The sequence below is a fragment of the Lissotriton helveticus genome, chromosome 5_1 (genome assembly GCF_964261635.1).
Source record: "Lissotriton helveticus chromosome 5_1, aLisHel1.1, whole genome shotgun sequence".
In the NCBI taxonomy this organism is placed as follows: Eukaryota; Metazoa; Chordata; class Amphibia; order Caudata; family Salamandridae; genus Lissotriton; species Lissotriton helveticus.
In genome coordinates this window covers 1,138,434,268-1,138,456,511 of record NC_136065.1, presented here as the reverse complement: position 1 = coordinate 1,138,456,511, position 22,244 = coordinate 1,138,434,268, and the positions used below count along the sequence as shown (strand labels likewise).

The window sequence follows — 22,244 nt, the reverse complement described above, 5'->3', positions numbered from 1 at the left end:
ATCTTGAAGGAGACGTGCTGATGGCAACAGCTGCACACGGCTAGGAGAAGTTAACTCCGGCGTCAGTGTCGTTCTCGTGATCGTTAGACGCACAGAAGCTGTTTGGAAGCCAGAATCAATCACCGTCGACGGTGAGATCGTCGACGGAGTAGTGTCGACAGCTGCCATAGTCGGTGAAGCTGTCGTCGACGGGGCCGTCGTCGACGGTATAGATGTTCCTGCCGTCGACTGTATCTTCGTCAGCGGTGCCTTCGTCGACGGTGCTTTCGTCGGCGGTGCTTTCGTCGACGGTGCTTTCGTCGACGGTGCCTTCGTCGGCGGTGCCTTCGACGACGAGGCCTTCGTCGACGGTGATGATCTCGCGGTCGTCGGCGAGACTATCGTCGACGGGATCTTAGGCGTCGACGATGATCTCTTGATTACTATTGTAGACGATAAAGCCTTATCCGCCGTCGACGATGGGGTCGTCGCCGTCGATGATGATGATAACAACGACGATGCCGTCGTCGTCGACGTAGACACATAAGCAGGAGACACTGCTTTCTTCGTCGCTGAAGATGTCGTCGACGATATTGTCGTCGTCGACGGTGCAGGCTTGTTGAAGGTGTGAACCTCTTTCTCAGAAGCTGTTTTTGACATGGCCTCTGAAGACTTTTTTGATGTCTTCATTTGAGGGGCGTCCAAGGGGCTAGGGGAAGCTACCCTAGGCCCTTTCAGAGATAATCTTGAGGAGACAGAAGAACCCTCACTTTCCTCAGAGGAATCCAAGTTATCTCTATCCTTAAGCCTTTGGAGCCAGTTCAAAAGGCGCCCTTCTCGATCCTCGAGGGTCTTAGTTGAAAAGGTTTGACATACCTTGCAGTCCTTGGCAGAATGATCTGGGTATAGGCAGTACAGGCAGTCCTTATGTTGATCATCAATGTGTAACCTTTTCTTACCACAAGAGCCACAGGCTCTAAAGAGACCCTTCTTTAGAGTGTCAACCATAGTGTATAGCTTTCACTTGAGCAAAAACAGGAAAATATTCCAAAAATACTGAAGAAAAAGCTGTGAAGAAACAAACCTGAGCAGAGCTCAGGGAAGACTCCCTTAGCACAACGTGCGGTAGAAAATCTGAGGGACTGAGGCTCCTGCCAGGAGGGTTCTAGAGGGAGGTGACAGCTGATTGGCTCTTTTCTAGAGTTTGGTCCTTTTTACAAAAGGACATGGATATGTTACTAATGTGAGGCCTTTAGGACATTACTTTATTTATGTACCGGGGACTTCTTGATTTTGGGCCACACTGGGAAGCCCAACCTGTGATCCTGGGTGAGATCATGTTCTTTGAGCAGATCCTTACAGCAAGTTTTTACTATTAGGACACAAGGTCGCCGCCTCTGGTCTTCTACACAGAGTCTGAGGCAGAACTCTACATTTATAGCAGGCAACCTTCCCTCCTTCACCACAGCAGAAAGGGTGGCTCTGCAGTTGCACAACTAATATTTGCTGTCAAGGTCACAGCAGGATAGGGTATTGATGCTACTTCACACATATCGCAATGCAAGGGCAAGAGTTTCTTTGGAAGTAAAAGAATCAAACCTCAAAATCTTGGGTGCCCACAGATCCATAACACTGAGCATTGGAGGGAAGACAGGACAAACATCCCTCCTCAGGGCTTTGGTGTCCTGTTGAAGAGCAGGCTTGGTGCATGAGACATGGATGTAAGAATACAAACATTACCATAAGTGGGAGAAGAAATATAAATGCCTAAAATAAACCCTCTCAGTTAACATAATCACAGTATAAAGAGCACTATGGAAACCGTGGGTCAGGGTGTTATTATCTATAATGAATGTGAGACTTAACAGAAACCCATAGGGTCAGGTGCAAAGAGTGTTACTGAAAAGAATGAAGAGCCCTCACCCATCAGTTAGCAGCATGCTTCACATAGGGCTCCATCCTTCTAACAAGGGATATCTCAATCACTAATGAAAGAGCTCTTATACCTTGATGTTCTGGAGGTAGATAAGGCCACTTGTGTATTGTAGTGATTTCAGCACCCTTCCTACTAAATATACAAATGTATTGTGGAACATACAGCATGCATTGTTTGTCACCAGTTGGTAAGATTAAACATGTTTGCAGGGGAATACTTTGACCATGCTATGAAGTAGGCCTTTCTCAGCACACAAAAGGGTCTGGTGCTCTCTTCAGAACCAAACCCACTGCTCATGTACAACCCCTATGGACTGTGCGTCACCTAGGATGTGTCAAAGGTTAGTCCAAACAATGTGAACATGTGAACATACACAAATTAGGGACAAATACAGTTGATGTATTACCGAAGGTAAGTAACCTGTTCATCTGATAGAGACTTCTAGCTGCAGATTCCTTTCCTTTGAATAGATACCCAAGCCATCCCATGCTGGCGGTGGGTTGTGGACAGATTTTCTACACTAAAAAGTCCTGCAGGGGTTAACGGTCAAAATGCCTGTCCCTGCGGACCTGACTCACCAGGCAGTAGTGCTTGGCAAAGGTGTGCAGAGATGCCCACGTTGCTGCCTGGCAGATGTCCAGGACTGGGATACCCCAAGCCAACGCAGTGGTCGCAGCCTTTACCCTGGTAAAATGGGCCCGGAAGCCCTCAAGAGGCTGCTTCCTAGCCTTGGTGTTGCAGTCCTTAATGCAGATAACAAACCAGCGTGAAATGGTCTATTTCTGCACTGCCTGCCCTTTGTAGGTCTCGGCCTGCGTAGGCTGCGCTTGCGCAGTCTCGCCGGCGAGATCTTATGTTTCTCAGTGTGGGGCTTGAACCAGCCCCTCTTCTCCATTGGCTGGCTTCCTAAACGGAGGACAGCCATTGGAGGAGAGGGGCGTCTGTCCATTTAAGGCCCGTCTTCTTGGAATTCGGGGTGTGTTTTTTAGTTTCTTTCTCTCCTCTTCCCATTGGCTGGAATTTTACATTCCAGCCAATGGGAAGAGGAGAGAAAGAAAAACACGCCCCCCCCCCCAGTCGGAAAATGACGGGGCTTTTCGTAGAGTAATTTCTGTTTGACCGCCGCCGGAGAAACAAGGGAGAACGTCCGAGTCCTCCGCCCCAGCCGGTGAGTGCTCGGGCGAGGTGCTGCAGCTGCATCCGGAATATCAGGTCGCTGTTGACACAACATTCTGAAACGTAATGTTTTCTTGTCCATAATCGGTATCATTAAACGGATTCGGTGCGTGTAGGGCTCACATCCATCCACACACCGAGGCGAGACTTCCGAAAGCGGAGCGGGCAGTCACATGCCGCGGAGCCCCTGCAAGCAGCAACTCAGATGAGGAGCGCCCATCACTGAGGGAATGGGTAAATCATTGTTCTTTTAATTTTACTAGAACAAGTTTTCTGATGTTGTCAGGCGCTTGGTCTGAGCGCTTGTTGCGGTTAGTAATGGAGGTCAATGCTTGAGTTTAGTATTTGGTGGTTAACTTAAGTTGGCAGTAATTACCACCTCGGGGCGCAGGAGGGGTGGCGAAGTCCCACACACAACTCGCTGTGCTCCGCCTCCCTCCGCGGATGCATTCATGGTTCGCTCCGGCAGTGCTGTGTGAATGGATTTTCAGACTCTGACTGGCAGGCAGCTTCTGTAGAATGTTCCATGAGTGATGCACGACGTGCTGCTCTGGGAGTTGCAGCCGTTCTCGCCTACGCAGACCTTCCTCTCAGGGCACATACTGCTTTCTAGGCTTTTATTTCATTTCGCTTGAAATTATGTTTTTGATGTGTTTGTGCAGCACAGGCAGCTCCTGGTAATTACTTCTAGAAGCGCTGTTTTTCGGAAGAATGCTATCCCCGTCTCCAGCGCTCGTGTTGGTATAAGGATAGAGGTTGGGCCACTCTCCCTTCCCCCAACTGTTCGCACCATGGGCAGGGTCCCGTGAGAGGTAGCTTATTGGGTGTCAGGACGGGAAACATTGATAGAGGACAAAGGAGTGTAGGTGCAGGAGGGCGTTGCTGAGTCGGGGGAGAGGGATTTGGGGGCACATGTTCGGGAATGTGTGCGGAGTCAGTAGGACCTTTCTGGCCAGTTAAAGCAGAGTGAACATGACTGAAATACGCACAGTACAATAAAGGCATTAATTCCAATACATGAAGTACTAATATATCCTATATCTGACAAGCTAGCGTTTGACGAAGACACACAATCGACCACAGGCACTTAAATAATTAGAAACAAGCATTTGCAAATCCAGTACATCTCGTTTTAAAGTGCTAAATGATTAGGCAATAGCACACTTGTGTGGAGACATAAGAGAAAGTAAGCAAAAGAGCTATTGTTGTAAAGTAGTCCCTCATGACGGTCCATGCAAGCACTCAAGTAGTTGTGAAAAGATGCACCCAAACAGCCACTAGCATTAGGTGACAGGTGAATATTATATTGGGCTGAGCCAAGACACAATGGATAACGTTTTGAACGTTCAAGCCGATGTCTGAAAGGGTGCTAGTCAAAGCAAGAAAATTACTGAAATGTGTAGGGTGCGAGTCCTTTTAAGCCCTGCAGTCTAATCTGTCTGTTGTGTAAACAATGTTAAATTATTGCTAATCTCTCTCTCCGAAGCAACCCAACCCAACATCAAAACCACTTCTTAGACGACATTAATATCTGAACTATAACATCAGCATTACTTTACCTGAGTATGCAACACCCTTACACTCACCTCGTCACACTAAGAGACCCGGTCACAATAACGCTCTTCCAAGTGAAGCTGAATATGCTTATAGTCATGCAAAAAGCTTGTTTATTGACTCCATGTTAGTCATTCGAGAGGCAATAACACAGTTACCTCTTAAAAAATGTAGGTGATGACTCACGCAAGTACGGTCCCCGCATTCGAAGAGACGCAGTTGTAAATATAATCTCACCGAATAATAAATGCTCTGTAATTATGACCATGTGTAAAAGCACCACAGTGCAAGTCAGAAACAAAATACCTTTCTTTCCACCCGCCACGTGAAAGACGGTGGCATGTCGCATCACCGCGGTGAAGTTTCAGATGGTAACTGCGTCATTGGTGTGGGGGGGATGGGGCAGGGTGGTGCACTCACGAGCAGGCACCATAATTCCTCGCAATGTGAAGCGGCTCATTTACCAATTTCTTTTTTTAATGTACAACAATACTAATGAGTTTGTTTTAAAGCAGAGCACGCCTCCATTAACAACCCATCTTGCGTACAATGCAACTGCCTTCCTTCCTTCAGATCCCAAGTACCCCATTTTTAAATTATTATTTTCAGATACCTCGTGACCGGACTTTCAGGAAAATATATGTATCTGCCTAGCACAGTCTTACCGGTTGATGAATATTATTTCATCAGTTATGATTGGCCATTCAATGGAAAATGCAGTATCGAAGGGATACTGTAAATGATCTCTAATATTTTTTGTCTTCCGGGTTCCGCTGCTTGTTTTATGTTCTCAGTATGCAGCACACATCATTTTGGCATTCGTTTCTTTTTGTGCGTGTGACGCCCCTCCTGTGCGTGTGACGCCCCTCCTGTGCGTGCGACGCCCCTCCTGTGAGTATGGCCCTGTCCTGTGCTTGTGAGCCCCTGTGTGTATCTCTACTACTCACTCTCTACTACTCACTCTCTACTACTCACTCTCTACTACTCTCTACTACTGTGTGTGGGGCTCGGTCTGTGTGTGTGGCTCGGTCTGTGTGTGTGTGTGTGTGGCTCTGTGCGTGTGTGTGGCTCTGTGTGCGTGTGTGTGGCTCTGTGTGCGTGTGTGTGGCTCTGTGTGTGTGTGTGTGCCTCTGTGTGTGTGGCTCTGTCTGTGTCTGGCTCTGTCTGTGTGTGTGTCTGGCTCTGTCTGTGTGTGTGTGTGTGTGTGGCTCTGTCTGTGTGTGTGCGGCTCTGTCTGTGTGTGTGTGTTAGGGTCTGTGTGCGTGTTGGGCTCTTTGTGTGTGTTGGGCTCTGTGTGTGTGTGTTGGGCTCTGTGTGTGGCTCTGTTTGGGTAGCTTTTTTGGTAGGTGGGTCTGTGTGAGGGTGGCTGTGTGTGTGTGTAGGTGGGCCTTTGTGAGGGTGGCTCTGTGTGTGTGTGTAGGTGGCTCTGTGTGGGTGGCTCTGTGTGGGTGGATCTGTATGTGAGTGTGGGTGGCTTTGGGTGTGTGGCTCTGTGTGTGGGTGCAAATGCAATAGGTTTCGCATTTGCGAGAGATTAAGCTATTGGCATTGTAAATGACAATGCCATTATTTATATGTTTTAAAACAAAAACATAAATAAAAATAATGTCATGAGCAATGCCAATAGCTCTAACTTTAACAATGCCGAGACCATTGCATTGTAAATGCTTGTTTTAGCTTCCATGTAAACGGCAAACAGTTGGATGTCCACCTGGAACTCTTCCTTGCGGTCATGGTAGAACAACAACACTCTTTTTGGGGGCAGATGGTGGAGACATTCATCTTTTTTAGAGGGATGCAGTGGAGCAAAAAAGGTGGGCACCGCGATTGATTTACCCAGATGGAATAGGGTCACCACTTTTTTAACAAATGAAGCACGGGTCAGAAGCTCCACCTTATCCACTAAAGTTCTCAAGAAGGGAGGTTTGCATGATAAGGTCTGCAAATCACTCACCCTCGGTGCAGATGTTTGCACCAGAAAGGCTGTCTTGATTGTAGCAGCTGCAGGGGACAATTATGTAACAACTCAAATTGAGCACACGAGAAATGAGAGGACAAATTAAGGTCCCTGTGCGACATGACAAAGGGCGTAGGTGGAAACATATGCACATGCTGCTTCCCGCCAGATATTAAATGCCCCCCATAGATCAGCTTCTCTCCTTCTCCTTCACCAACTACACTGGCTGCCCATACGACAACGCGGGAAATTTAAGATATGCGGTCTTACCCATGAAACAATATGAGGGCATGGACCCTCCTATCTGGCGGAGAGGCTCCACCCATATATCCCACTTCGGGCTCAACGCTCAAGTTCCAAATGCCCAGAATGAAAAAGTCAAGGACTGGAAGCAAGTCCTTCTCTCACCAAGCCCCACTCATATGGAACCAACTCCCTCTTGCCTTCAGGCAATGCCCTGACCACTGGAATTTTAGGAAAACTTTGAAAACTGCTCTGTTCTCAGCCTAGCCATGGCCACTGCTTTCACTGCACGTCCTGAGCGCTGAGATACCCTCCAGGGGGCAATTCAAGCGCTATACAAGACAATAAATCAAATCAAATTAAATCAAGCCCTTTTTAGAAACCTATTTACAATAGGGGACTTGAATAACACAGACAGAGCAGAAAGATAACCCTTAAGAGTACCCAAAGCATATACCTGTTGGGCATGAATAAAAAGAAGAATATTTGCTTACAGCTTAGTGGATGGCCACCTGACTGCCAAAATAACATTACATACTTCGGGAGGAAGGTCGAAAGCTATCAACTGTTGCTGCTCAATCTCCATGCCAGGAGGCGGAAGGTTGACAGGCTTTTGTAGAGGACCCTCCCTTGCTGCTGTGACAGAAGATTCTCCCGAAGGGGAAGCCTGATCGGAGGCTCAATGCTCATTCGAAGAAGCTGTGGATACCAAACTCTCCGTGCCCGGCCCAGAGACACAAGAATGACTTGGGGCCAGTTGTTCTTGATCTTGCTCAGAACTTTGGGCAGAAGACGTAAGGGGGAAAGGAGTACAGTAGGCCTGAGCTCCACTCTCAATGAAGAGCGTCGCTGAGCGATAGCCACCTTGCCAAACCGCTGAAATTGAGCATTCTCTTCAGAGGCAAACAGATATCTGACCAAGGTTTTCCCCACTGCTGAAAGAGAACGTGCGCCCCCTCCAACTGGAGATGCCCTTTGTGATCTGCTAGGCATCTACAGCTGTGTTTGTCCACCCTGGCATTCACAGAAGCTGCCAGGTGTCTAACCACAAGGGTTATGCCCTGCTGTTCCAACCATGTACACAGACGCAGGGCCTCTTGATAAAAGGTCCATGACCCCACCCCGCCCTACTTCTTGCAGTACCACATGTCGGTGGTGTTGTCCGTTAACACCTGAAATAACTTCCCCTTGACAGAGGGAAGAAATGCTTTCAATGCTAACTGGATCACCCAAAGCTCCAACAAATTGATGTGGAGCCCCAACTCCGGTGGAGACTAGTGTCCCTTGATCTCCTCCTCTCCCAGATGGCCACCCCATCCCAGGAGTGATGCTTCTGTCACTACTGTGAGGTCTGGAAGGGAAAGGAGTCTGCCTCTGACCCAATTGCAGTTCGCCAATCACCACTGTAGGTATTTTTGCAGTTCCCTCCGAGAGAGAATCCCCTGATGCTGCACCCACTGGAACTTCAGGTCCCACTGCGGGGCCCGCATATGCCATCTGGCGTGATTTACCAATAGGCCTCAGTCAAACTCACTGAAATCCAGGATCGAGGCTGAAACATTGGTATCATAACCTGAATATCCTACACTCGCTGCTCGGGAGGATAAGCCCAAAACTGTACTATATCCAGAACAGCTCTGATCAAAGGGAGCTTTGGCACGTTTATAGAGAACCCCAACAAATGCAGGAGTCTTGCTGTAGTCTAGACGTGGGGGACAACAGCCTGGGGAAAAGGTTCCTTCAACCGCCAGTCGTTGAGAAAGGGGAAGACTGACACCCCTGCCCTGCGCAGATGAACTGCAACCACCACCATCACCTTGGTGAACACCCGAGGGGCACTGGTAAGGCCAACTAGAAGCACAGTGAATTGAAAGTGCTCATGGCCTACTTTGAACTGCAAGTATACCTTGTACCGCAAGTAATGCGTGTGGGCGGGCAGGATGGTGATGTGACAACATGCATCCTGCAAGTCCAATACTACCAGCCAGTCTCCTTGGTCTAGGGTAGACCCGACCTGAGCCAACGTAAGCATCTCAGACTTACCCTTTTTGAGGAAGAGATTGTTGTTCCGAAGGTCCAAAATGGTCTGTCACCCTTTGTTCTTTTTTGGAATCAGAAAGTAGCGGGAGTAACAACTACTGCCTACTTCTGAAATAGGACCTTTTCTATAGCTCCCTTGACCAGGAGAGCTATTATTTCCTCTCAGAGTAACACTACATGATCCTCTGCCAGCCGTTCTTGAGTTGGCGGTAAGGGAGGAGGAAAAGAAAGAATGGGAATCAATAGCCTTCCTGAATGATCTGCAAGACCCATTTGTCCGATGTTATGGACTTCCAACTGAGAAGATGGTGTTGAATTCTCCCTTCGACTGGAGTAACGTGGCTTTGCAGAACCAAACTAGGAATGCTTTGAGGCTTCCGCTGCCAAGGGCTGGGTGGCAAACGACTTCTGGCTACCATTCTGAGGTCAGAAGGAAATGTGTCCACTTCCCTGCACAACTTGGGGAGTCTGTGCAGGACGGTAGTTGGGATATGGCTGACGTGGTCGAAAACCCCTTCCATAGTCACAAAAGGGACAAAAACTGATGAATGCCCATGAGGTGTAACAGAGAGGCCCAAGGATCTGGATGTAGCACGAGATTCCTTGAAGCGATCCAAGGCCGCGTCTGCTCTCTGACCAAAAAGACGAGTCCCGCCAAAGGGCATGTCAATGAGGTTAGCTTGGACATCACCCGAGAAGCCAGATGTTCTCAGTCAGGTGTGGTGCCGTAAGTCCACCATTTACTAAACCACTCTGCCCAGCAATTCAGACGAGTCTAAGTCACGGAATTTTGTATTTTGCATCTCTTCCATCCTTCACAGCCTGGGAGAGCAAGGCCCAGGCCTCCTCCGGGTCCTGGGCAGCACTTGCACTATCATTTCCCAAAGTGTATGCGAGAAATGGTCCAATACACATACTGTATTCACCACATCCAATGCCAGGCGAGGAAAAGAAAATATCTTTTTCCCCAAGTGCATCCAGCCTCTTGGAGCGGAATGGAATGGGTCAAGGGATGTTGAAGCCTGATTCATCAAGCTCTCAGGGGTGGGGTGTTGACTGAGGAACCTTGGATCGCCCTGTGAAAGGCGATGGCGTGCAATTGTTTTGTTCATAGGAGCCCCGGTGCTAGGCTTGGACGATGTTCCTAGAAGGACATCTATTCGTGATTTATTAAAGGGCAACAGAAGTTCAGATGTGCTCCAGGCCAAGGACCTCTGCTGCCCTCCTCACCACCATGGCCACATTAGGTGGCAAGAGCATACCAGTATCTGGAGATGTGCCCAGTCCAATGGATTCCCCTAAATGCTCATACCAGACAAATTGTTTCACAGGAACGTCTAGTTGTTGTTCTAAACCTAAAGGGTTCATAAACCCCTCCCAATCCTCACCCATGCCATGCCAGAAATGTCCTCAATATGCACAGGCAACAACGATGAACACCTGGGCTCTTCCAGTGCCAGAGGCAATATCAATACGACTCCGAGTGGTCAGATATCAGGATGGGGCTGGTGCCACTGGAAGCATCGATTTCGGGTCTGACACTAGAGAAGGCCGCGTTTGCACAAATGGTGTCAACCTGGATCCACGAGACCTCACCAGGGCTGATGCTGGTAGCGTAGAACCTGGTGGGGCCTCCTCTGAACCCGCCGGGCCCGAAGGCACACCGGAGAAATCGACCCGCTCAAATATGCAGCACATGGATTCCTTAATTTGAGTGTGGGGTCGCTCCAGCTTCCGGAAATGGGGGGAGGCATGGAGTTAAACCCGGCTCCGCGGAACCGTGCCTAGAGTGTTGATGCTCCATACCTATCTCGATGACAGACGTGGCAAAGTAGAAGTCAGTTTGGACTTTTTCTTTTTGTGCCTCTTCCCTGAGAGGCCTGAGGACCTCGAGTGAGAAGAGGACTTGGAGCTCCTGGATCAGTCCCACAACCATCTCTTCCTCGAATAGGACCGGGATCTATGACACCAGGAAGTAGAGGGAACAACACCCAGCTCCTACTTTCAATGCTGGAACCCGCTCCATGGTCCCTTTGGCCAAATGGGCCTGCACTTCCTGCTGCAAGACGGCAACCCTGAGGGCGGTGGAAGAAGTGGGGAGAAGGAAATGGGAGAGCATAGTACAGATGTATAATGTGGAGGACTCGCTTGTCTGTGGTTATGGTTTGCCATCCCTGGAGCAAATAAGAGTGGTTGTATGCAGGAAAGGTTACACTAAAGCAATTTTGTGGCAGTGGTTACAGGATATAAGGTGGGCTGAGCGGCACATTGTCCTTGATGCTATGGGTATTTCTTTGTAGGCCAGGGCCTTGGCCTCATAAAGGTTAAAGGCCGTATGGGCTCGCAGAGGAGCATGACAGTGGCAAATCTGAAAATCCATAGTATAGCCTCGGACGGTGTGAAAATGCTAGACCTAAAAAGCATACTGTGCGCCTGATATCCTTAAACTGCCTCAGGGCTTAATCAGCTTTGCCACCAAGAAGGCAAATGACAATATTAGCTGTGTCTTGGCCACCCTGGATAGTTTGTGCCAGGGACAGCCTAAAGTCGCCTGGAACTGCATGTAAAACCTAGGCTATGTGTTTTCCATAGGGAATGAGAATAGCAGCCTAGGAGTCAGAGGCATTTACAGACCACAGAGAAAGGCTCATGGATGTGGAAATGTGCTTGCCAAAGGTCTCTATCCTATTAGACTCACAATCAGTTGGGTTAGTGAGGGAGGAGTCAGGATTAACCGTACTGGTAGTATCTGGTGCGAGATGTTGAATAAGGAAGTCCGGGTCGTATAGGGCCAGGCAACAGAGCTCAGTTGCCTACATATTGACTAGAAGTCACGAGGTTGGGTCTTGCTTAAGTGCCCAAGAGTGTATCTATGAGAGCTTTGTTGAAGAGCAACAGAGGTGCTGTAGGTGCTTGACCAGGGTGGAGCACCTCTGCCACAGCATGCAGTTTCTCATATTGTTAATATTTTTATTTGCGGAGCACACAAATCATCCTCAGTGCTTGAGCAGCCCAAACACTTCACAATTCGAGGAGAATATTAAGGACTGAACAACCTAGTTTTCATACCAACTTTCTTCATCATATTGGGGAACAAAGTCATCCCCTTCATCAAAACTGTCACTGTTCACATGAGTGCAGAAAAGATTGTGTAAAGTCTGGGCCTAAATGCGTGGTAAAGGGAAGGTATAAGAATATGAAGGGTTGTCGTTTGGCTGCGCTCCACTGGGATCAGGGTTCAGGTTCAGTTAGGTCAGGGAAATTTTGCTCAGAGTAAGAGAGAAGAAAACAAGTTACTTACCTGTAACTGCAGTTATCCAGTATTGGTATCTTTCATAGATTCACATGCCTGAATCATTCTCCGTTGCCGAGGCGGGAGTCCCACGGTAAATAAAAAAGCAGTGCAAAAAGCACATTATAGTAGTAGGCCCTAGAAAAAGGCCTGAGACCTAGGTTGTAGTAGCCTATCTACCTCATTATGCTAAAAAAGACCAAAGTCTTTGCACCAACCAATCAGCTTACAGCGCCCTCTAGAACCCTCTCTGCAGAGCCAGTTCTCCTCAGATTTTTGTAGCAAAAGTGGGGAACAAGTATCCCGAATCTAGAGAACTGACTCTCCGGGGAGGAGGGTGGGTGCATGTGAATCTATGTAAGATACCAATACTGGATAACTGAAGTTACAGGTAAGTAACTTGTTTTCTTATCCAGTATTGGGGTATCTTTCATAGATTCACATGCCTGAATCAGAATAGCAAGCAGTAAGCCAGGCAAAAGGCGGTTGCGGATGGTGGGAGACTTATTGTTGTGCACCCCCATAAATTTATATGTAACAACCAACAATCACATAGTAAATGATGTATTAATAAGGCATGTCCAACTTCAAAATAGAAATCATGCAGTTTTCCACAGGAAGAAATATTAGCACGATATTAATAAACAATACGTTAACAAATACCTGTATATTATATCAACAACATACTGAATTGTATTCACAACATATGGAATAAGCAAATATTGGTACCTGAATATATCCCTTATGGAAACAGGTGACGTAAAACAGCTTGGCCCACTGCCGCATCATCCTGATTTGCTGATTGCAGGCAGTAATGTCTTGTAAACGTGTGGAGATTCTTCCATGTCGCAGCACGGCAAATGTTCTCAAGCGTCACTCCTGCAAACAAAGCTGCAGACGCTGCCTCAGCCCTTGTGGAATGAGATCGAACAGACCGTGTCAATGCTCGGTTAGCCTTGATGTGGCAGAAATGAATAGCGGAGGCTATATATCTGGAAATTGTGGCTTTAGTGACCGCTTTTCCCAATGTAGTCTGGCCATACGCCACGAATAGTTGATCTGATTTTCTCAAGTTTTTGGTTCTCTGAAGATAAAACTTTAAGCATCGCTTAATGTCTAAAGAATGCAATGTTCTTTCCGCCGGGGTTGTAGGATTTGGAAAGAAAACTTTCAGTTTTACAGGTTCATTTAGATGGAATTGAGAAGGCACTTTCGGTATGAAGGTTGGATTTGTCCGCAGAGTGACATACTCCTGGGAGAAATGTAAAAAGGGTCCCTTTATAGTGAAGGCTTGAATTTCTCCCACTCTTCTGGCGGAAGTTAGTGCTAAGAGCAAAGCAACCTTCAATGTCAAGAATTTTAGATCAGCTTTGTGAATTGGTTCGAACAGGTGTTTCATCAGCTGTGAGAGGACTGTGTTAAGCTCCCATTCTAGTGGCGAAGGCTTTACTGGAGGATAAGCCCGGAAAAGACCTCTCATGAACTGTTTTATTAGCGATGAAGAGCATAGCGATGGAGTTTTATCCACTTTCCTGTACCTGGATAAAGCCGCTAAGTGGACGTTTATTGAGGAGAAAGAAAGACCAGAGCAAGCCAAATGCAATAAATAAGGCAGTATTTTTTCTGCTTGAGCTTCAATAGGGTGTAAAGAGTTTGACGTACACCAAGCGCAGAAACGCTTCCACTTGAGACGATAAGTCTTTAATGTGCTCTGGACTCTTGCTTTTTTCAGAATGTCTCGGCAGTCTTGAGGAATTAGGAGATGTTGAAATTCTAGGAAGTTAGGAGCCATGCGTGCATTTTCAGCGAATGAGGGTCGGGGTGAAGTATCTGACCCTCATTGCGTGACAGTAGTGCCGGAGTTATCAAAAGCCTGATCTGTGGCTCTTGTGATAGTAGCATGAGCTCCTGAAACCAATACTGGCGAGGCCATCTGGGAGCAATTAGGAGAAGTCGGCAACTCTCCAACTTCATCTTGCGTAACACTCGTGGAATCAACGGGATCGGAGGCAAGGCGTAAACATAAATTCCTGACCATCGCATGGACAGGGCATTCCCCCTTGATCCCTGTTAAGGGTATCTGCTAGCGTAATACCGGCATTTCTTGTTTTGTTGTGTAGCAAATAGATCCAACATCGGCTTGCCCCACCTCTGAAACACCTTGCTCAGTTGGCCGTTGTCTAGTTCCCACTTGTGGCAATCTGACGAGGACCTGCTTAGTTTGTCCGCTAAGGTGTTGTAGAGACCTCTGACGTGCTCTGCCTTGAGAGTTATGTTGTGTACTGTTAACCATTCCCATAACTCTTGCGCCTCCTTGGACAATGTTGCTGATCTTGTCCCTCCCTGCTTGTTTATATAAAACATGCTGGTGGTATTGTCCGTTCTGACCAGGACTGAGGACCCTGCTATCCTGGGAAGGAACGCTTGAAGAGAAAGAAAAATGTCTCTCAGCTCTAGACTGTTGATGTGGCATTTTTTGTGTTCTTGAGACCATTTGCCTTGCACCTGTAAGTCATGGAGATGACCTCCCCAGCCCTCCATGGACGCATCTGTCGTCAGAATGAAATCTGGAGGAGTTTGCAAGAACGTGAGCCCTTGTTTCAGATTGCGTAATTGTGTCCACCATTGAAGGACCTCCACCATTCGGGTGGTGACTGTGATGGTGTCCTCGAAAGAGCCAGTCGCTTGCTACCATTGACGATGTAACTCTTCCTGTAAAGCCCGCATCTTGAGCCGTGCTAATGGAATGAGATTGATGGCTGAAGAGCACATCCCAGAAGAGATGCGAATAGGCGAACTGAAAGGGCCCTTTTTCTTGATAGCTTTATAGCCAAAGCTTGTAGCCGGAGTTGTCGCTCTCGAGACAAGAATGCCTTGCATCCTACTGTGTCCAGACAAGCTCCTAGGAACAGAAGGTTCTGTTTCGGAATCAATTGAGATTTGCTCTTGTTGATCGTGAGGCCTAGCGATGCAAAGAGAGTGCGGCATACTGCAATGTCGGACTTTACTTTGGCCTTCGATGGACCCTTGACTAGCCAGTCGTCCAAGTACAGGAAAACCTGGACCTTTGATAATCGAAGAGCTGCCGCTACAGGAGCCAGGCACTTTGTAAAAATCCTTGGAGACGACTTGAGGCCAAATAGAAGGACTTTGACCTGGTAATGGGCGCCAGCTACAGTGAAACGGAGATATTTTCGATGTTTTGGGTGGATTGGGATGTGAAAGTATGCATCTTCCATGTCCCAGGAAGCCATATAATCTCCCTCGTTGAGGCAGTTGAGAATGTCCGAAAGAGTGACCATTCGGAATTCCTGCTTCTTGAGATATCTGTTGAGATTGCGCAGATCTAGGATCGGTTGCCATTCCCCTGATTTCTTCTTTATGAGGAAAAAACGGGAATAGAAGCCTGTCCTTCTCTGATGGATAGGAACCTTCTCCACAGCGTTCTTGAGAAGCATTATTTGAACCTCCTTGAACAAGTGAAGACGAGGGGGAGGGGACCCCTGGGCGGAGTTTTTGGAGGTTTGTTGATAAACTCCACGGTGTGACCATGCTGGACTAAGTCCAACACTCACCGATCGGTAGTGATCTGTTGCCATTGTTGTTGGAAGGCAGATATCTTCGCGCCCACGGGAAGGTAGGGAACTGAGGTTGACGCCCAACTGACCTCACTGTTTTTTGTGAGTGTCTCGGCCTTGATTATTTGTGCGCTTTCTTCCTCCTTGGCGAGAGAAACCAGTTGAACCTGACTGGCGATAAGAGGATTGATAGTTCTGACGATATTGCTGCTGGTATTGCCTTCCTTATTGATAATAATTTCCTCTGGACGAGTAACCACGTCCTCTTGCGCCTCTGAAGGACCCTCTTTTGTACTGCAATGAGCCCAGTGATCTCGTAGTATCAGTATCTGTTTTAATTGCTTGGAGAGCCTCATCGATATGTTTCCCAAACAGGGACTCTCCGTCATTTGCCATGTCCAGTATTTTTAATTGAACCTCTGGCCAAAAGGTAGTGGCCTTCAACCACCCTTGACGTCTCAAGACCGCCGCTCCTGCCAACTGTCTGAAATTCGTGTTCGCAACATCCAATGCACAGTCAATAGATTCCGCAGCTGCGCGTTCTCCTTCCATCAGAATCTTACGCGCTTCTTTCCTCTTGTCCTCCGGAATCAGATATATGAAACCAGCCATTTCGGACCACATTTGGCGATCATAGCGCCCTATAATCGCCGAGGAATTCGCTGCTCTGATGGAAGCCGCAGCCATCGTGGAGAATTTTTTACCAATAAGGTCCAAACGGCGCCCCTCCTTATCAGGTGGTGTAGAAATAGGGGTGGCTGGGTTCTTTGACCTTTGTTGTGCGGCCTGTGAAATGACTGAATCCGAACGCGGATGACCAATGAGGCATGCAGGACTACCGAGTGGGGCACGATATTTCTTTTCAATACGTGGTAACACAGAAGGCACAGAAGCGGGATTTTTCATCACCTTGATGCCCTCTTGCCAGATGTAGTCAATAATCGGAATGGCTCTAGACACCTTCCTAGTTTCTTCCTTGAAATCATGAAGAAAACATTCCGTTTCCTCCACCGTCACCGGGAGCTTAAATCTATTTGCTGCTCTATGCATAAGATTGTGGAATCCCCCTATATCTTCACGAGGCGAGTCTGAAGGTTGAGGCGTTGGGGGGGATGGCATGGGGATAACGTAGTCATCCCACGGATCAGCTGGAGGCACGCTAGGTAACGCTCCTTCCTCTACTTCTTCATCCGAAGAAGTGTCCGGGGTGTGTGTAGGCAACTCAGGTTGCGGAGCGTCTACGACCGGAGAAAGTGGCGGAACTTGAGGCGGAGGAACCGGGGCAACAGGTTGAGGCATTTGAGGCGGAAAACGCTGTTTATAATCTGCAAGCATAGCCTGTAAGTCCTGAATAAGGTTAGGCGGTGAATGAGTGACCTCTGAAACTTTAGGCCATCTTTGCTGTTCCATAGAATGAGGCATTACAATGTCTTCCTGGCAATAGCGCCCTGAATAAGTATCGTCTTCATCCTCAGCCTGGCACATAATAACGAGTTCGGATGGATGGCGAGCTACTCCAAAAGCTCCCTCATTATCGTCGTCATTAAATTCTTCTTCCTCCTCATCAGAGTAAGATTTTAGAAGATGAGAGGGCATAAGCGGTGACATATAAGAACCTTGTTGCCTCTGGTAAGATACCAGTTGAAAGGTCTTTGTTGAAAGTGGGGTAGAAAAAGCCTGCTTCACAGCGATAGGCTTAATCAAAGCTGAATCCATTGGTCTTGATGGCACCAGTGACAATGGTGCAGTTGCTAGCTGTAAAGATGTAGTCGTCGACGGGAGGATCATCGTCGACGACGAAGGAATCGTCGTCGATGGAATTGCCTTCGACGGGACCGTCGTCGATGGGCTCGACGTCGATGGAGCCGCCGTCGACGGGACCATCGTCGTCGGGCTTGTCGTCTATGTCGTCGACGGGATACGCTTCTTCGTCAAGGAGACAGTCGTCGACGGTGGCGTCGATGACTGCGTCGACGGGATCTTCTTAGTCGACGAAAGCTTCATTGACGATGATGTCGTCGTCGACGGGTCGTCTACGAGAGCCTTCTTAGTCACAATACATATTCTCGTAGAAACACTAGGAGAAGTGATAGCTGTGGTGGAGATCATAGCCAAAGAAGAAGAGGTCGAAGTAGGGATAGTAGTCACTGGTGAGGAGACAGCAGAGCTCTTACTCACGGTTTTCTTTGAAGAATCTTTGGTGGCTGAGGCTCCAGAGACAGAATGTGGAGATCTCTGTGAAGAGCCTGAAGTGGAGTGGGAGGCTTTAGCATGCTTTTTCCCCTCACTTGAATCATCCTCTTTAGACCTCGCCCTTTTGCTGGAGATAGAGGCCTTGTCATCGTCATTCGTAGAAGAGGATTTCAGCCACAAAAGGACTCTAGCCTCCCTATCCATTAAGGTTTTAGAAGGGAAGGTGCGGCAGATTTTACAATTTTTTGCCTCATGTTTAGGGTAGAGACAATAAATACAGTCCTTATATTGGTCATCAACATGGACCCTTTTCTTTTCGCAGGTTCTACAAGGCCTTCTTGTCAGACATCCTGAAGCTCTGAAGAAAAAAATGAGTCAAGACTCAGGGAGACTCCCTTCCACGCGACGTGCGGTGAAAATCTGAGGAGAACTGGCTCTGCAGAGAGGGTTCTAGAGGGTGCTGTAAGCTGATTGGTTGGTGCAAAGACTTTGGTCTTTTTTAGCATAATGAGGTAGATAGGCTACTACAACCTAGGCCTCAGAACTTTTTCTAGGGCCTACTACTATAATGTGCTTTTTGCACTGCTTTTTTATTTACCGTGGGACTCCCGCCTCGGCGACGGGGAATGATTCAGGCATGCGAATCTATGAAAGATACCCCAATACTGGATAACAATAGGTTTCAAATCCTCTCCTGGCATTGGTGGTGGAGGCACTGGCATTAAAGCAAAGGAACCAACCACAGAACCAAAGTCTGCACCAAAGCCAGTGCTGAACCAGAGGCAGGTTAGAGGGGCACAGATGGCGCTGAGGGTGGACCCACTGATGAAGGTCCCAACTGGAGGCCTCTGCAGATCTTTGGTACTCAAAGGCACGTCAGAGGTAGCCAGTTAAGTGCCAAAAATGAACAGCAGGCCTCCACTTGCTGCAAGATGGTCTCGGGAACTTGGTGTGCTTTGGAGTAGGCTCAGATGGAGACTGGGAGCGAGATAGGTGGTACATTTATGCCTTATAAACATAAACTTTAACAAAGGGTCCAAGGAGAAGTGAGATTACCGACCCCCTAGTATCCTATCCCCCAAACCAACTGTACTAATAACAAACATGGATACTAGTGGTATAGTAGTATGAGGCTAAAAAGAAAACTACAGTGGCATGGAAGGTGTCTTATGTGTATCTTTCTATGATATGTAAGAGTGGAGAAAGAAAACCCATCAGACCACCCAATGGCGGAGCATCATCATCCGGGAATTAGTGGAAAAACTGGTATCTATTCTAGGTGTCTCACTAGTTGTTATCGTGAGACAACCTAGTCTGGATCCACCAGTGATGTGAAACAGCCAAAATAAAGATGAGTGGTACTGAAAAATAATAAGTTGTTCTTCACTTGTTTTTGCAGTAGTGTTATATAAATTTGGTCCTGAAGAAAGCCACTGGTCTACCTACCGTCCTCGCATGGCTGAAACATGTCGACCTCCTTAATCATCACAAGATAGTTATTATCTATTCATACTATCTAACACTATTTTCTAATCTTGACATTATGATGACCTCCTAATAAATTTGTTCGTGGGCATCATAATAGTTATTTTTAGCTTCACTTTTTATGTCCTTGCGCATTTTCAACACTGCAAATAATTTTTCAGTACCACTCATCTTTATTTTGGCTGTTTCACATCACTGGTGGATCCAGACTAGGTTGTCTCACGATAACAACTAGTGATATTGGTACATTTATGCCCCCATGCCCTCTCTGGAGTTTGAGAGTGCCTGGAAGGGGCTGATACCCGCACAGATGATTTTTCTGAGCTTCTTCTTAGACTTCAGGACTTCGACTGCAATGATGATCTGCTGCGGGAGCAACTTTGATAGGTGGCTCGAGCTCCGATCACCCTGTGCTCCCACGAGCCTGTTAAATAAGGGCTTGCCTAAAGTCTAGAGTGTGGAACTCTCTTTTTGCATTAATGTTAGTGTCTAAACGCATGCAACTGGAGGGTCTGATTAATGTAAAAGCTTGATACTACTTTTGGTGTGACTTCTGGGTTTGCTCGCATCACCATCATCTTTAAGTATCTGGAATTGTGTCAAGTACTTGTAGCACACTTATCCTTCTCAGTGATGTGTGTGGGGTTGTTTTCAGTGTACAGAGGTTCAAAGAGTGCTCTTCGTAATTGTATTATAACTGTGTTTCACATATTTGATGGGATACACCTTGGTGAGTATGTCTTTACCCCTGCTATTATTGCTGGCAAATGGACCTTCCGCAAAGTGTAAGCTAATTTGCGATCGTATAGATGCATTTTGTAGTGTATGATGCGATCTATGCTAGTTAGGTAATCTGTACATTTCTGCTGTTGGTTCGAACTGAGAAATCGTAACCATTTTGGGACTCTGGCTTTCATTTTTACAACTGGTTTCAGGATCCTCGAAAACTAATTTACAATATAAACACCTGCGAGCACTAACCTGCATCTTAACCAAACCTCCTTTGTTTCTCTCTGATCTTTAGAGTCTTTAGTTTAAAATGGACATAGGCCTCACTGGTCTTGGATTTATGGCCCTTCGGGAGACAGATTGCATACCTAGTAACTGTATGTGCATGCCAATTTTCAGCTGCATTTTGGGCAGAAGTTAAATGGAGTTATTTTCCATGGCCCTACTTAAAAAGTACGGAGAAGGCCCAGAAAGGAACAGACATGATGATAGGTAAATTCTCCAACCGGTTCGATGCATAGTTTGTCATCGCAAATAGTTGCTTCCAGTATATCTGTACTTCTAATTCTCAAACAGCTTCGCTCCACAATCTTCTTAGCTTCTGATCCCAACAATGGAAAAACAAAAGAATTTGAAAACGTAGGCTGCGGGAGGGTAATTGTGGGCTTATATTCCTGCCTATATTGGAGATAATGCAAAGCATGTGAATGTTACCGAGGATCATGCCTCATAACATGTATACTTCCAATTCTACAGTGTAGATTACACTGAGTTCCATGAAATGTGAATAAAAACAAACGAAATCCCAGACTGATAAATGAAGTGTTTGAGCTGTATCAAGAATTAAATAAAAAGTGAAAAGTTTCAGCTTTGTCTTCTGGAGCTCTTAAGCAATACATTTCAGATGGTGTCTCAGTGTCAGATATCAATGTTCGACCCATCAAGCATTTACTTATGGTCTCATTAGGAAGATGGAAAGCTGTATGGCTATATGACCTAAGTGATTAGTCTAGCTGGGTCATGAAACCTAAATGTGTGCATATTCAGGCTTCTCATGGTTTACGGACACTCTGTTTAGGTGCCTCACAATAGATAAACAATAGGTCATCAGCTGTTTGTGACTTCGACATTACAGCTGTCTTCAGCATACTCAATGTTTGAAGAAACCTGGACATGTAGCCATAAGGTATTTTGTTTTTCTAATGCGACCGACTAATTCTGATTAGCTAAGGGCTTCAGAGAACTCTTTTTGCTATGTATTTAATTTATGATTCATCTCAGACATTGCCAATAATAATTTGCATGATTTTCATTTTAGTATTTTACATTCAGCAGACCTCTCCGCTATTAGAACTATGGAAGTTTGGAAGGGAATATGTTTCATATTCCAATGAAGAATATGTAAATGTAATGAACTGATGCTTTCAGAATAACATTCTGGTAACAGTTACTCTTTTTATAATTGCATTTACTCTTGTATTAGTGCTCTTATCACAAGGCGAGGTACACATTTAGCAATACAAGTCTTAAGACTGTGAAGTGAACATTAATGTTGCAAAATTAATGAATCATAAGAAACCATTGTTTTTTTTATTTTATTTGTATTCTCCGAAAAGAGCTTTAGAAAGATGAAAGTTATGTGGTTCATATGACATTTATAGTCTTCATACATGAGCTTTTGACTTAAATGTAGACTAGCAAAAGGACTGACTGGCGTGGCTTTCAGATTGCAAGGTTCAAAAAGAGAGATTGAAAGCAGATTTGAGACAGATATGAAAGATTGGTGCAGGAAGCGCTAGTAGCACTCACATAAACAGGAGGGCTAGCTAGAGCACCAGTAAGGTAACTGCAACTGTTCCCTACAAACGAATTCATGTACCATAAAATGTTTGTCCACTAATATGTAATTAGTGACAACCAAGTAAAATCTTATGGGGTTATTGCAGCCCCCCCCCCGCCCCTCCGGATACAATTTCTGTCTTTGCAAGTGCATAAGTGTAGGTACGTAAATGTAAGAACAGAAGTTTAAATGTCAAGATAACACACATAAGTTAACCAACAAATGTATGGCCATGTCAAGCA

General features: G+C 46.6%; 1 protein-coding gene across 3 annotated transcripts in view; it reads right to left on the bottom strand.

The window, feature by feature from the left end:
* PDCD4 (programmed cell death 4) overlaps positions 1–22,244 on the bottom strand; it is a 575,316-nt gene that overhangs the window by 31,933 nt on the left and 521,139 nt on the right. The gene's annotated exons all lie outside the window — the stretch shown is intronic.